The sequence below is a fragment of the Thalassophryne amazonica genome, chromosome 22 (genome assembly GCF_902500255.1).
Source record: "Thalassophryne amazonica chromosome 22, fThaAma1.1, whole genome shotgun sequence".
Lineage (NCBI taxonomy): Eukaryota > Metazoa > Chordata > Actinopteri > Batrachoidiformes > Batrachoididae > Thalassophryne > Thalassophryne amazonica.
In genome coordinates, this window is record NC_047124.1 from 5998368 (window position 1) to 6014008 (window position 15641).

At 38.0% G+C, this 15641-nt stretch overlaps 1 protein-coding gene across 1 annotated transcript in view; it reads left to right on the forward strand.

Annotated features, from left to right (window-relative positions):
- The first annotated feature begins 1973 nt into the window (after positions 1–1973).
- The window catches only part of eps8a (epidermal growth factor receptor pathway substrate 8a), a 32274-nt gene continuing 18606 nt past the window's right edge, over positions 1974–15641 (forward strand). The window contains 1 exon segment of the mRNA XM_034163918.1: positions 1974–2152. The gene's annotated coding sequence lies outside the window, so the exon portion shown is untranslated.

The following is a 15641-nucleotide window of genomic DNA, read 5'->3' on the forward strand; positions in this document are numbered from 1 at the left end:
TTAAAAGTTTTTTAAATCCTTTAAACACATTTCAGCACAAGGATGGATTTAAAAGCTTTTAAAATGCTTCAAAAGTATTGACACCACAAGGGCTGATTTAAAAGCTTTTAAAATGCTTCAAATGATTTACACCATAAGGACACATTTAAAAGCTTTTAAAATGCTTCAAAAGTATTGACACCACAAGGACTGATTTAAAAGCTTTTTTAAATTGCTTCAAATGCATTGTCACCACAAGGACTGATTTAAAAGATTTTAAAATGCTTCAAACACATTTACTCTACAAAGACTGATTTAAAAGCTTTTAAAATGCTTCAAAAGTATTGACACCACAGGGACTGATTTAAAAGCTTTTAAAATGCTTCAAATGCATTTACACCACCAGGACAGGTTTAAAAGCTTGTAAAATGCTTCAAATACATTGCCACCACAAGGACTGATTTAAAAGCTTTTAAAATGCTTCAAACACATTCACACCAGGAGAACAGATTTAAAATCTTTGATTCAAACATGTTTCAGCATGAGGACTGATTTTTATACTTGTTTCAACAACAAAGCATCTTAAACCTGTTTAATGTGGTTTACTGTATTTCAAAAATGTTCGACCCTGGTTAAAATCATTTTAAAAATGCTAATATCCCGTTTAAATTCTATTTTTAAAACTTAAAAATGTTAATCACTGTTACTTCAATCGTTAAAGTCACTGATCTAATTTCTGTCATTTCTGAGGCTACGCAGTTAGACCCAAACGGTGTGGGTTCACATATCAGTTCTTTACTTATGTGATCTGACCCTAATTTGTAAAAAAAAAAAAAAAAAAAAAAAAAACATCGATTGATTCATTGATTAAAAATTACAGCCAATCACCATGATCAGAGTGACGGAAGACGAGTAGGAACGAACTGCTGTACTTTAGCGCCCTCTGCAGGCTACAGACATGCAGTTTCCACTTTAAGAAGTCAAATTGATTCATTGATTTGTTGGATGACTGAAAAATAATCAGCAACTATTTTTGCAATCACTTGGAGTTATAGAAAATTTTGACCTGTTACGAACAATAAACTGAGGCTTTTTTTTTCTTTTCCGTGACATTCACTGAAGTTAATCAGCTTCGTTTCCATGGTAACGGCCGATAGACGAGTACGTAGGTCCATATTCACGCAGCAGGGGGCGTGCCAGTCCCACTGTTTCCACCAGGTTCCACGGGCGCAAACAATTATTTTATTCCCTGAACGACACTGGGAGGAGAACTATTTCCAGTTCAAAAATGTTTCCTGTCTCTTTCTTCGTAATAGCAATATTGGAACAAACGTAGCTTTTCCTTCCTGGTATTTCAAAAACCTTGTTCCTTTTTATGACATCACAAATATCTATATACGCATAAAAATGAACACAAATAAATTAATTACAGGTTTGCAGGTGAGGGAATGAACCAAAACAGTTATAAAACAGCCTTTTTATTAAAAAAAAAAAAAATTGGTTTTAATATGTCGAAAGATTAATGAAAAACACTTTTCTTAAAAAGTAGCAGGCGTCGCATTTATTGTTTGAAACTGTGACCATTTTACCAAAACTATAACAACGCTACCATTTCTTTGAAGATCATTTATTGTCTTAATACTAAATTCTCTATTTTGATATCTATGAAGCTTCAGTTTCACATTCATTTCAAATCACTTCATGAAATGCCAGCAAGAACAATGTTGTTCTTATTGAACATGTTAAGTAAAAAAAAAAATATAGACAATAATAATTAAAAAGCACTTTAATGCTGCAGTCAAATTGATACTTAATCCACCCAAAAATTGTGACAGACTTCAAGGACAAATAAAACAATTAACAGTAAAATATAACAAAAATATATGAAATAATTTCGATTTCTCTCCTGCAGGGTTGGACCTGTCAGTCACCGCCGAGGGAATAATAGAACCCACGATCACTGGTCAGGTTGACTGCTGCTGATTTTTCCACACGATTCAAAGTCAAGTGCAGCAGGAGGGAAACTTATTTCTAATCCCTCCAAAAAAAAAAAAAAAAAAAAAAAAAAAAAAAAATATCGGAAAATAGTGGGGCTGTGAAAGCGGATTTACGGGTTTATTTGTGCCATGTTTTATTGACGCTACAGGAATTAGATTAAAGATCACACCTGCAGGTAAGATGCTAATTTTTTTGTAACACAAACGCTTAGAATCGTCGATTGTAGCACACGGTCCATCGTGTGAACAAACTGAAGCTGTTTTCTTTGTAACGTTGATTTAATGTTTTAGCATTTTTGTCGGCCTGTTTCCTGTAACCTAAAACAAAAATATTTAAATGCAAACCGTGGCAACATGATCTGTGCTGTGGAGGAACAGGTAGAGCTCTCCCTGCTGCCAGACTCAATTAGAAAAACTATCACAAAATTTTACTTTAGCTTCTTGTTAATTAAAAACGCACGAGATTTCACAAGAGCCACACAGCCTTCAAAGTGTCGATCATATCTTCAATTCGGCCTATATTAACGACACCAGGCATAATTTAATTTCGAGTTTTATCACCACCTCGCCTTTTTATTTTCCTGTTATTCCAGAATTAACTTGGGAGCAACGTGAAACGACTCTATAACGTTTAATTAAATATATTAAACGGAAGCGTCACTTGTATTCTAGAATAACTCCTTTCGTGATATCGCGTTTACCCGCGGAACAAATTTCCCCTTAAATTGACAAAATTTAAATGGAATTTGGTGTCCTAGAAATACGGCGTTTGAACGGCACCAGACTCCTTGGGGAAAAAATAGTGATACAGAGGTTTTTAGCGTTTCAATGCAAACCTACAGGAAATATTACTCACTTTACTAATTACAAGAAGCGTTTCTTAAATTCGGATATCTCCACAACACAAATTTATAATATATATATATATATATACGTATATAATTTCAAATTTGGTTGCCATTGCTTTTTATTTCTCAGGTACTTTTAAAATAAACTTCATCTAAAATATGAGCAATGTGGTGATCTTGTTTTGTTTTTTAAATTACTAAATACTTTAAGTCTATCTTTACTGTTCAGAAATGATAAATTGCTACTATCGAGTGTATTTACATTTAATCCTACATAAAATGCTTGTTGGTCTGTTCACCTTAAATACAGAGAATATTGAGTGGGGTTCGGTTCGTGACAAAAAAAAAAAAAAAAAAATTAAAGGAAGCTCCACTTTTGGCAGTTTGCCGCTAAACAATCACGTTTATCTAAAAAAAAAACAAACATAACAGAGAATAATCACCCCGGATCGGTTCGGGTGAGGCTGCGGCTCGGCACGGGGCGGGGCTTTGTTTGATTTGGGCTGAATAGATGGTTGCCATGGCGACAGTGATAGCACGGGTTTTTATTGTTGTAGTCCGGGTTAAGCAAAGGTTCCCTTCAATGTCACTTTTCACAGAGAACCTGCACGGTTCGACTCAGCAGGATCCAAATCTCAAGTGTAAAATAATTTGTCAATTATTTTCATATTGGGTTAGGGTTAGGGTTAAAGGTTTTGTTTGTTGTTGGGGTTTTTTGTCATTTTGAAATCAGATTATTGCTTTGAAAACAGTTCCAGAATCAAAAGAATGTGTTCATAATTTGACCTTTTAAAAATGTGTAAATTTATTTATTTATGCATTTATTTTTTTTAATCATGTAATTCTTGAATTTAATTCAGCCACAGCACCAAAAAAAATAAAAAAAATGCTTCTTATTACAAACTGTTACCAACTATGTCTGAGGTCAACATTACATTTGAGAAAAAGATTTGGGTTATAATTCTCTGAACTGAACAAAACACTACACATTATGAATTTGGGCTGCTGGTCAAAATAAGGTGTTGATACTTTCTAAAATCTCTGCGAGTACTCGTTGAACACAGGCGTGAATATTGCGAATATCGGCATTGCTTCTTTGTGTGGATTTTCACCAAATTTGATTTGGTTGATCTGCTGATCTCTGGGACATCCTGAGGACTTGTGGGATCCTCAGTAGGTTTGATGGATGTCATATCCGGTCTGAACACAAGTACTGAGTGCTGCACATCCACCCTGTGATTTATGGTGTTCCTCAGGGCAGTGTTCTGGCTCCTGTTCTGTTCAGTGCTTGCATGGACTTTGTGTTTTGGGTTGGGTTGTGGAAACCAGCAGCTGAGCTTATGTGTCTTTGTTGGTGAGGATAGCTCCCAAATCTGTCCTTATATTTTATCAAGACAACTGTGAAAATGAATTAACATATTTGTTTTTTTTGTTGTTGTTTTTACAAGATTCTAACGCATTGTATTGGAAAATATTTTTCTGCACATACTCAGCTGTGTGGATGAGACGACAAAGCTGTTTCAGTGTTTTTTGTTTTTTTTTTGTTTTGTTTTTTATTTCACTCTGTGCAGTTGCACACGCCACAGGTTCATGTTTGTGGCTCGTTAGCTCGTCCCTGGTGTGACCTGTGCAGGTGTTATGATGTGCGTCGGCCTCAGGTGAGCCTCTTAAAGGTTTACTTCATGTTGATGATTATATCCAGTCACAGGAACACGTCAGGCGTAAATTTCAATTCCACATCATTGTGTTCTAATGTTTAAAAAAAGTAATGGGGTGTGTGTGTGTGTGTGTGTGTGTGTGTGTGTGTGTGTGTGTGTGTGTTAAATGCACCAGCTGTATAAACTGGTGTTTGCAGATCATTTAGCCAAATTTAATAAAAGACTTTTAATCAAAATTGAAGATCTGTTTTTCAAAGGTCAGAGGTCACCACTAACGCTTGTCTGTACTTGCACATGTGGCAGTTTTATGTTGGGAAATGATGTGACATGTTTCAGACTCATTTGCTGTTTGTTTGTTTGTTTGTTTTTTTGGCATTGATGCTTTGGACCAGAAAAAACTCTGTTTTACACAGTACCCCTGAATGATCTCCAGAGGTCTGTTGCCATGGTTACTGATGTTGGATTCCCTGATGGTGACAGGAAAAACATTTTTGGGATGTTTGAACTTAACAGTGTAATCAGGGAGTGTGTCAGTGTCACTCCTGAGTTGCTTATGTGAAAAGGATTTTTTTTTTTTCCCCCCGAGTGGTCTTAAATTTTTTTGTTGTTGTTGTTGATCCTGTTGCATGTGTCACTCTGATTATTCTGGAGGTTAAAGGTCATCAGGCTCTTTACAAAGCTACATGGTCTGATCGTGAAGATTATAAGGACTTTTGAGCCGAAGGTTCTGTAATCTGAGTCGTTTTCAGTTTTTCCACAGCTGTTGATGCGGTCGTCTTTTGGGACCGTCATCCTTATCCTGACCCTTACCATTTTGGGAAGTTTCCCAGACCACCAGAGGATGGATTCCTCAGTTTAACTGCAGACACACAGTAGAGAAATACTTCATGACTTGGAGCAAATACATAGTCTTCTCTACATCTTCTAGAGCAGGGGTGCTCAAGTTCGGTCCTCGAGAGCTATCTTCCTGATACTCTTAGTTGTCTCCCTGCTCCAACACACCTGAATCCAATGAAAGACTCATTAAAAGCCTGATAAGGAGTCTTTCATTGGATTCAGGTGTGTTGGAGCAGGAGAGTATCAGGAAGGTAGCTCTCGAGGACTGACCTTGTGCACCCCTATTCTAGAGGTTCAAGGTTTCTTATTTTATTCATCCGTATTTAGCATTAAATGGACTTAAGCTGTCACAGCCAGGGGGCAGTATAACGACAAGAATGCAACAGATAAGAAGAAAATACTCACCTGGAACAAAATGAAAACACTAGAATGTTTTTAAAACCACAAAATTACAGTGATGTCATCGCATAGTTATGCGGTGACAAATCTGCCCTCTGGTGGATAAAACTTGTAACCATTTCATGCAAGCTATTTTTTTAGACTGTTTGTGGTTATGTAGGTTAGGTTATGTAGTTATTGAGTCAGTGAATGTTATGTTGTTTTTTTTGTGTGTGTGTGTGTGACCCGTGTTACAGCGCATTGTGTATCTCTTACAGGATGTTATCGGTGCTGTGGAACTGGACCAGAAGCTGTTTGATCTGGTAGAATGATTGCATGACGTTTGAAACACCATAAATGCAGAATTCTTTTATCCGGTGTGATGTAAAAACACTTCCATCCACTTTATTCATTGTGCTGCGTTTCAGCTCCATTTTTAAAATCTGTAAATTGCATTTCTTTGCACTGTTGACCAGAGAAAAATAATTTCACCAAGTTTGTGAAAATCTAAGTGGAGTTACTTTTTGAGCAACAGTAATCTTCATGATGGTGGTAAAATATCCATCACAGTTTCCCAGAATCCTCTAGGGCGTGTTGCCTGAAAATCTGTTTGCAGTTCAGAAAACTGTTTGTCTTCTTCTGGTTACAGGATCACATGTTCTTGAGGTCAAAGGTTGTTGGGTGGTTTTGATGAAGTGCAGCGCTAATCTTCTGAGCGCAGCGGCTGCCGCTCGCATCTAATCCAGACCGCCGACTTTGGCTTTGTTTGGAAATCAGCAGCTTTTTGTTTGAAAGCTGAACTGAGCATCCTGTGAGGTGTTTGAGGTCCTGATCAGATTTGAGCGGCACAGACCTGCAGATGAGATTGAAGTCTGTAAGATCCGCCCCTCCTGGTCATAATGAGGCATTAATTAGATTAAACTGGTCAATCCTGGAAAACCACACGCAGCAACAAATCCAGAGTGTCAGGGACTGTATTCTGTAGGTGGAGTCTGTTGCCTGTCAGGCATAAAGCGGACGAAGTTCACTCAGGAGCAGAGCTCATGGATTTAGAACAGTTTTGGTTCTGATCTGGATTCTTCCAAATCCAGTTTTCCTGTGGTCAACAGGAGTTCAGGTAGGATCTGTGTTCTGAGTCCATTTCTTTCTTTCTTTATTTTTTTTTTTTTTTAAGACTTTAAGGGTCAGTCCATAAACCCTGAACAATTTTTTTTTATGCATAAATTTATCACATAAATCATTAAAATGTTTGTGTGTTTTATCAAATAATAACAAATTGTTTCTCATATTTAAGTCATTTTTAAAATAATGTTTTCTGATCCAGTTCTCCATCTTGAGAATCTAAATCTGAAAAAGTTTCAAATCACTTTACTGTTTTGTTCAAAAAATAAAATTACACATGAATCTGTAATTTAGTTCAGACGCTGTTTTGCTTTCTGCTGGACTTTATCCACAGACACAAATCAATCACAGCGTCCATGTTTTTCTCTGACATAATCTGTTATTCTGATCAAACGTATTGATTAGTCACACGAGGAAATAACCTTAATTGTGGCTGGTTTTTTTTTTTGACGTGCTGGCTGAGCTGTTGCAGATGTTGCCTCAGCGACTGTTATCATCGTGAAGCTAATCATACATAAACGCTGAACATCACGTAGCATTTCGTTATTCAGTAAAATGACTAACCATCTAGCAAACTAACATCACCTGATGAACACGTTAACAGCATATATTGGCTCCTCAAAAACAAGTTCATATTTAAGCTAGCCGCATGCTAACTCGTAAAGATAGATGGTTTGTCGAGTTGCTGTAGCAAACGGTGTAAGATAGCTAGGTTTTTTTTTTTTTGTGCTCTCCAGTCTTGTTTTAGTTTGCTGTTAACTAACTGGTTAGTTCTGGATCAGTTTACGCTGCAAAGGAGTAGGATTCTACGAAACTAGATTACATGACCCTGCTAGCTCGTATGATGACAACGTCTTCGTTTTTTCTTTATGGTTCTCTACTTATGCAATGGAACCATATCTCGCAAGTAACATTCTGCCAACCGAGCAAACACCAACAGCTTCATCTCTCCCATAACTTTGCAAGCGTGTAGGTCAGAGGTCACCAACCCAGAACTCTGTGAAAGTGCTATCCAGGATTTTACCCCTTTTTTTTCTTGCCCTGTGTTACTTTGGAATTAACTTCTCAGTCAGAACTTTTTCTTAAACGATGCACATTTGTTCATATGAAGGAGGTGAGTCCAGTGATTGGCCTGAAGGGGGTGCGGCAAAACTGTAATCTTCTCTAGTAGAAAATAGGGGTATGTCCAGGTTCCAATCCCTGTGGTTCACCAGAGATTCCAGTTTCCTGAGCTCTGAACATTTTATCATCCAGTGAGATTACTTTTACAGTTATTCCATCAGAAATATTAGAACACAGCATTTCTATCTTCTTTCATATCAGAATTTAATTGGACTTCATGTCGAGAGCGAGTTGATTGGATGTCTTGAAAGTGGGCGTTAATTAATAAGCGCAGGTATTGATAAGCAGATAATGTGTGCGCCCCCTATAGGTCAGATGAAACATTCAATGTAAAACCAGAACATTATTATTATTATGAGTTTAAATGTTTAAGTGCAGAATGTTTCAAACATGGACTCCAGTCTTGGTTTTTGTTTCAGTTTCTGTGAGGTGTTTCAAACTAATCTTGATTCACAGACTTTTAAGACTGTTTGGAACTAGTTTGTCAGGACCCTGGGCGGGTCTGCAGGCATCAGCACTGTCAGGATTATCCAGGATTAATAACAGTCCATATGAACCTGATCTGATGTTACTGACCCGCAGTCCACTAGACTCAGTCCAGGGTCCACAGGATCTGGATTAGAGTCCAGTGTGTCCAGACCAGGTGAATCATGCCCTGAATGAACCCAAGTCTCATATTTTTGGAAAACTGAACCTTTTTTCTGCATGATAGTTTAAAAAATAAAATAAGTAAAATGCTCCATTGAGTGTGAAATGGATGAGAATTTTTTTTTTTTTTAATTTTCTGCTGCAGTTAGAAAACGTTTGTTGGTGACTGAAGTTTCCAGTCTGACAGACGTCCATGAAAAGGAAGTCCAGCGTTCATTATATCAGCTGTTTAAGTTAATTATTTAAATGTAAATGATTTTTTTTTTCCTGTGGATTTGTGTGAGATAATTGAGGTGAGATAATTGAGCTCTGAACCTGAAAATAAATCGATTGACTGCAGAGCTGCTCGCCTCCTCTCAGCAGTCACATGATCATGTGATCGTTAAAATCAGCAACATTTCCCAAAGTGCACCTGGGCATCTGCAGCGGCTCACACAATGTCAAAGTAACACTTCAGGCAATAGAAATGGAATTAAAATGTTCAGAAAATAACAATTTAAGTGTCATGAACAGTTGTATGCAAAAAGTTATAAATAATTGATTGTCTGGATCAGAAATTTCAGTTAAATATATCATATAGCAGACAAACACACTAATATTTGAGAAGTGAAATGAAGTTTCTAGTATTTACAGAAAGTGTGCAAGAATTATTTAAACAAAATTGGACAGGTGCATACATTTGAGCACCCTTATTTTATTGATTTTAATACATTTAGCACTAATTATTGGAACACAAAATTGGTTTGGTAAGCTCATTGACCCTTGACCTCCTTACACAGGTGAATCCAATCATGAGAAAGGGTATTTAAGGTGGTCATTTGCAAATGTTTCTCTTCTTTGCATCTCTTCTAATGAGTGGCAACATGGGAGCCTCTAAACAACTCTCAAATGACCTGAAAACAAAGATTGTTCAACATCATGGTTTAAGGGAAGGATACAAAATGCTATCTCGGAGATTTCAGCTGTCAGTTTCCACTGTGAGGAAATGGAAGACCACAGGCACAGTACTAATTAAGGCCCAAAGTGGCAGGCCAAGAAAAATCTCAGATAAGCTGAAGCAAAGGATGGTGAGAACAGTCATAGTCAACCCACAGAGCTGCTCCAAAGAACTACAACATGATCCTGCAGATAGTGTCTCTGTGCATCATTCAACTGTACAGCGCACTTTGCACAAAGAGATGCTGTAATGCAGAGGAAGCCTTTTCTGCGTACACGCCACAGAGTCTCTTGAGGTATGCTAAAGCACATTTGGACAAGCCAGTTTCATTTTGGAATAAGGTGCTGTGGACTGACAAAACTAAAATTGAGTTATTTGGACATAACATGCGGCGGTATGCACAGCTGAAAAAGAACACAGTATTCCAAGAAAAATGCTTGCTACCTAAAATAAAATTTGGAGGTGATTCCATCATGCTGTGTGGCCAGTGCAGGTACTGGTAATCTTGTTAAAGTTGAGGGTCACATGTATTCCAGTCAATATCAGCAGATTCTTGAGAACAATGTTTATGAATCAGTGACAAAGTTGAAGTTGCGCAGAGGCTGGATCTTTCAACAAAGACAACAACCCTAAATGCTGCTCAAAATCTACTAAGGCATTCATGCAGAGGAACAAGTACAACCTTCTGGAATGACCATCTCAGTCCCCAGACCTGAATATTATTGAAAATCTGTGGTGTGATTTTAAGCGAGCTGTCCATACTCAGAATCTAACAAACCTGAGATGTTTTGTAAAGAAGAATGGTCCAGAATCCAGACTCTCACTGGAAGCTATAGGAAGCGTTAGAGGCTGTTTTTTCTGCAAAAGGAGGATCTACTAAATATTGATGTATTTTTTTCTGAAGGAAGCCCTCAAAACCTACAGAACACCTATGAGAGAGTAACAAGCTTCAGTGGCTGTGATTGGACAGACTGCTGTCCAGTTTATGGTCAAACAGAACACATCTAGTCTCAGAAAAACTTCAGTAAAAGCTAAGCTCCGCCCACATGCCTTGTAGTAAGCACTGGTGGAGGAAATGACAGAATTAGATGTGTTGGATGGAACTGTTCAGTTCCTTTTGCAGAGGTCAGTTAAAGGTCATGATTGAAGCCATGAAACGACTGATAACAGATCAGTGCTTCTGACTCATTTCGGCCCAGCTGAAGGTTCTGGTTTTTGCTGAATGGATGTTGTATGTTCAGACACATCAGACTGTCAGCAACACGGAGAGTAAAAATTAGAATTTTAATTTTTATCCAAGGCCATCAAATATGGCCATCGGGTATTGCGAATGCTTTTTGTCCTTCCGTCTGTCTGTCCGTCCATCTGTGCTCAGCATAAGTCCAGTCCTATTACTGCCAGGGTCTTCAGATTGACAGGGAACATTCTTGGGACACAGCCCTTGGACAAGTTTAGAGATGGCAAACCTTAACCTATTTTAAGAGTTATTTAAAAAGTCACTTTCTTTATCTAATTTTATGGTATGATCTCAGATATTTGCGTGGTGACGTCGCTAGCTGCTAACTTCACTCTGTTTTTGGCTAGAAATAACACCTTTCTCATATTATGTAAAAGCTAACCATAAATAAATAAATAAACCAGAAGCACTTCTAAAACTGAAAATGCTGTTTTTGTAACCTGACAACACCCCTGGAGGGATTTACAAAACATTTAGTGGATGTTTGCGTGGTGACAGCACTTCCTAGTTCCACTAGCTGTTGACTTCACTTCGTTTTTGGCTACAAATAACACCTTTCTCATATATTATGTAAAATGTAATGTGAAATAAACACTTCTGAAATGGAAAAAGCTGTTTTTGGAACCTAATAACACCTCTGAATTGATTTACAAGACAATTCGTAGATGTTTGCATGCACACTGTCCGCTAACTCAAAAGCTAACTTCCTATGGAGTTAGGTTTGTCTCATTAATACCTGCAAATGAACAGATGATGATCTACAAATATTCTTTGATTTGCACAACTTCCGCTCTTCTCAAAACGCATATGTGCACATGCAAGGCCTCCTGCAGACACCGTTAAAATGTAAATATTGTTTTTGATTGATTGATAGAGAGGCTTTCTTATACATGTAGAAATTATAAAACTGCAAATTATAACAGACAATGCTTATATGGCTGAGGGTATTTTAGCATTGTTATATATATATATATATATATATATATATATATATATATATTTGTGGGACAGCTTCTAGCTGGTGATTTGTGGGGTTCAGAGTCTGGTTCAGACCTGCTGAATGAATGTGTCCCAGCATGCTTTGGCCAGGAGCAGGGATTAGGTGTGAGTGTAAATCGTCTTAGAAATCCTCTTTGAGGCGTTACTGTCCACGTGGTGTTATTGATCTCCAGTCAGACGTGGAGTTGTGAAGAGTGACCCGAAAGGAACAAAACATGTCCTCACTGTGGGCGGAGCAAGATCAGATTTCATAAAATTTTCTTCAGTATTCTTGCTTTATGACATCACAAAGACGTGATGGGATGAAAGTCAGATTCTTGTTGTTGTTGTTGGAAATCTCACATTTATATCTATGAAACATTTCAACATGTATTGATTTATGGGAAAAAAAAATTAAATACATTTATAAATAATTGATTAATCCTTCAGCTTCACATCTTTGAAGCTCTGGACCAAAAGGTATGGTGACTAGTAGTTTACGTTTGGAGGATTATGTCAGAATGAGCTGAGGTTGAAGTTACTGTGAGTTTTTGCTGAAGTGTTTCCGTCTGTATTCAGACTGTTTAATGTGAGAAAGCTGAGCAGCAGTTAAAGTGAGGTGACTTCCTTCTTGGTGACTTATTAAGCGTTTGTTTGGTTATTGGTTGTTCTTTAACAGCCTCGCTGGTTAAACAGCTGACGGAGAAAAGCAGAAATAATCGACGTGCTCAAAAAAGCAAAGAGGGAATCGAGCCGCCGTTAACTGACGTCTGCTTTCTTTATTCCATTTATCACTATGTGACATCTGTGAGGTGTCACTCAGTTTTACTCAGATTTGGACCAACCTTTGGTAAATGAGTGACACTGAAACGGGACTGAACTGATGACTCACATGGCTGTCAGTGATGCGAGTCATGAGTTCAGGCCCCCTTCATTGTGTTTGGTAGAATCAGGGTCACAGTGTTGTTGTTGTTGTTGTTGTTATTTGGTTAGTCATTGAAGGTTGTTACATAAATAACTGAAATAATCAAAGCTGCTGTTGGAGTGAAAGTTTCACTTTGGCCTCTGAGTTTTTAGGCCATCGTTTCATTCTTGTTGCTGTATTTTTAGTCTGTAGATACACATGGTGCATTCAGGGGGAACTGGGAACTCTGAACTCTGAGAAGTGAATGAAGATGCTTCCAAAATTCAGCCTTTTCAACTCAGAAATTCTGAATTGGTTTCTCAACTCTGTGTTCATTATTTAATTAAGTTTGTGAATTTTAGTTAATGCTAAGTCTGATCCATCATCAGCAAAACGGTCACACATTTCTTCTGTTATTGTTTATTTTGTGAAACTTTTGCTTTCTTGGTTCAGTGAACCACATGTCTGTCAACAAGTGTTTGTAGGAAAGTAACAAACAAACCTCAAGGCAGTTTTTTTTTTTTCCTCATTTTGTAAGTTAAACATGCTGACGTCTAAAATGTTATTTTGAGTTCTGACTTCAGAATCTGAGGCTGGGTTTCCGACTCGACTCACAGGTGATGGTGGGAGGTTTTAAAGTGCTCAGCGTGCGTCGGTAGCTTTTAGTGAAGGTGATTGGAGGATAAAAGTGTGTGATGGATGGACTTTGCACCAGCTGGTGGTTCTGATAAGAGCGTCGCTGTCGCTTTTATGGGTTTCAGCTCCACTTTGTGTTCTAGAAGGTTCCCTGTCAGGTCACAATGGTATTACATGGATATCAAAACTGCTTCAGCCTTCATAGGCTCTCTGCCCAATCTGTGGGGAAAGGGGTGGGGCTAGAAGTTTGGTCACAATCTGTGGGGGAAAAGGGCGGGGCTAGAAGATTGGTCACAGAGATAGTCATAAATATAAAAAATTCACAACAAGTCAAGTCTGGGAGCATACGCCTTGGGTCCTGGATGGCAGCCACCCAGGCAGTCAAGCAGTCCATTCCCACATCTCTAAAAGTGGTGAAATGGGGGCGTGTCCTTGGAGTTACTGAGGTCTTCAACACTCAGGCAGCTGCCGCCTGCTGCTGCACTGAGAAATGCGCCGCGTGGGCGATGCTCACTCACAGTGCAAGTGATACTCCTGAGTGAAGCCACAACAATGAGATGAAATAGTTTTAGTAAAATCACCTCATTAGCCAGTGAAAACATGAACAGAAGACTGTTTGTTTGCTCACAGACAAGTTCAGCAAGCTACATGCTAATCGTTTAAGCTGTCTGCTGCAGTGAGTCGCGGCATCAATGGAGACGTGTTACCCATCTGAACCCCAAGCAGTTTGTTTACTGAATGTGGCTTCATTTTTTATTGTACCTGCAAGTGCTGCACCTCTGTGGAAACACCACCACTGTGGCTGGAATTGGACAAAAATGTCTAATGTGCAGAATAATGCAACTATGTCATAAATCAAAGAAGAAAAAAAAATTAGTTTCTTCTGTATTATAATGTAGAAGAATTGAAAAAGATGGAAACGATTTATGACAAGTGTTAATATTTTATTTTAGGTGGGGGTTATTTTTTATTATTATAAATTAATTTCTATTTTAGTATTAAATTTTGTTATTGTGTGCAAGTTGCTTGTTTCAGAAACATTTGGAAAGAATTTTCTGGTTCTGATAAATTGTCATTCTTGCCTTTTTTTTTTTTCCTTCTCTTTTCCTTATTGCCTTGTGGAACCACACTTCATATACGTATGTTGGCAAAATATCTTAAGAATATGTATTTGAGCCTAACGATGAAATGATTTGATTTTTGTTTTGGTTTGAAGTGGAGATCAAATTTCTAGCCCTGTGCTAACATACATGAAAATAAAGTAGATTTTATGGGAATGAACTCAGATTTTGTGTGTGTGTATATATATATATATATATATATATATATATATATATATATATATATATATATATATATATATACTTTGAAATGTGGGTGTGGCCTCTTTGTGCTGTCTGACTCTTTACTCAAGTTTTATTTATTTATTTATTAACCTTTCACACCCACGGGTGGGTTGTGGGGTTTGTTAATAGTTATCTGAAGTAGTTCCAGATCTGCGGTGCAATGCTGGAGGATTTTACAAAGCCGGGTCATGTGACTTTGTTGACTCTCTTCACTGCCCTGTCAGCTGTAATGGTCACTTCTGATTGGTCGTTGCTTTGAATTTGCTCTGCAAAGATCACAGACCTTGAACTCAAAGTGAGATTTCTTTACAAGAATCAGGACAGATCAGAGTGAAATAAGTGGAAATGTCCATCAAAGCGGGTCATCGTGTACCCGCTGACCCGGAGCTCCTGGTTCCTGTCACCAGTTTTGTCATGTAAAAACTTTTTATCAGACTTCAAATACTTTTTCCTTTTTTAAGACAGAGGTTTTGGCGTTTGGCCCTCAAAGCTATTTTTGATCTTATGCTTTGCCCCTACCTGTTGCCATGGTTACCAGTATGGAGCAGGCGTGGGAAAAGTAAGCGGTTGTGTTTGCACTGTACATCAGCACTCATAAATTACCTCAGAGATGCATTTGGTGTCCCACTGGGACATTTCCCTGCTGGTCTGCCAGACTGTTTCATCAGGACGACACAACAGTCGGTCAAACTGGTTGTGGATCTGATTAAATATAGAAACAGCATCATCACAGTCCAAACAACTAGGGCAGCACTAGTTAAAGTGCGCCTAATCTGGACCTGAAACAAACTCAACGCTGTGCGCACTGACTAGCCTACTTCTTTTGAGTCGTTATCACAAACAGTCAGGGTTTAAACCCACGACCCTTCGTTTATATCTGTCGGTGTGTCCTGAATGAAGCTGTGCAGTCGATTTTTATTTCCTATTATTTCATCATCTGTTTATAAGAAATGTAAGTTAATTTCGGTTGATATGAGAAATAACACAACATTCAGGAATTCTAACACTTTATTA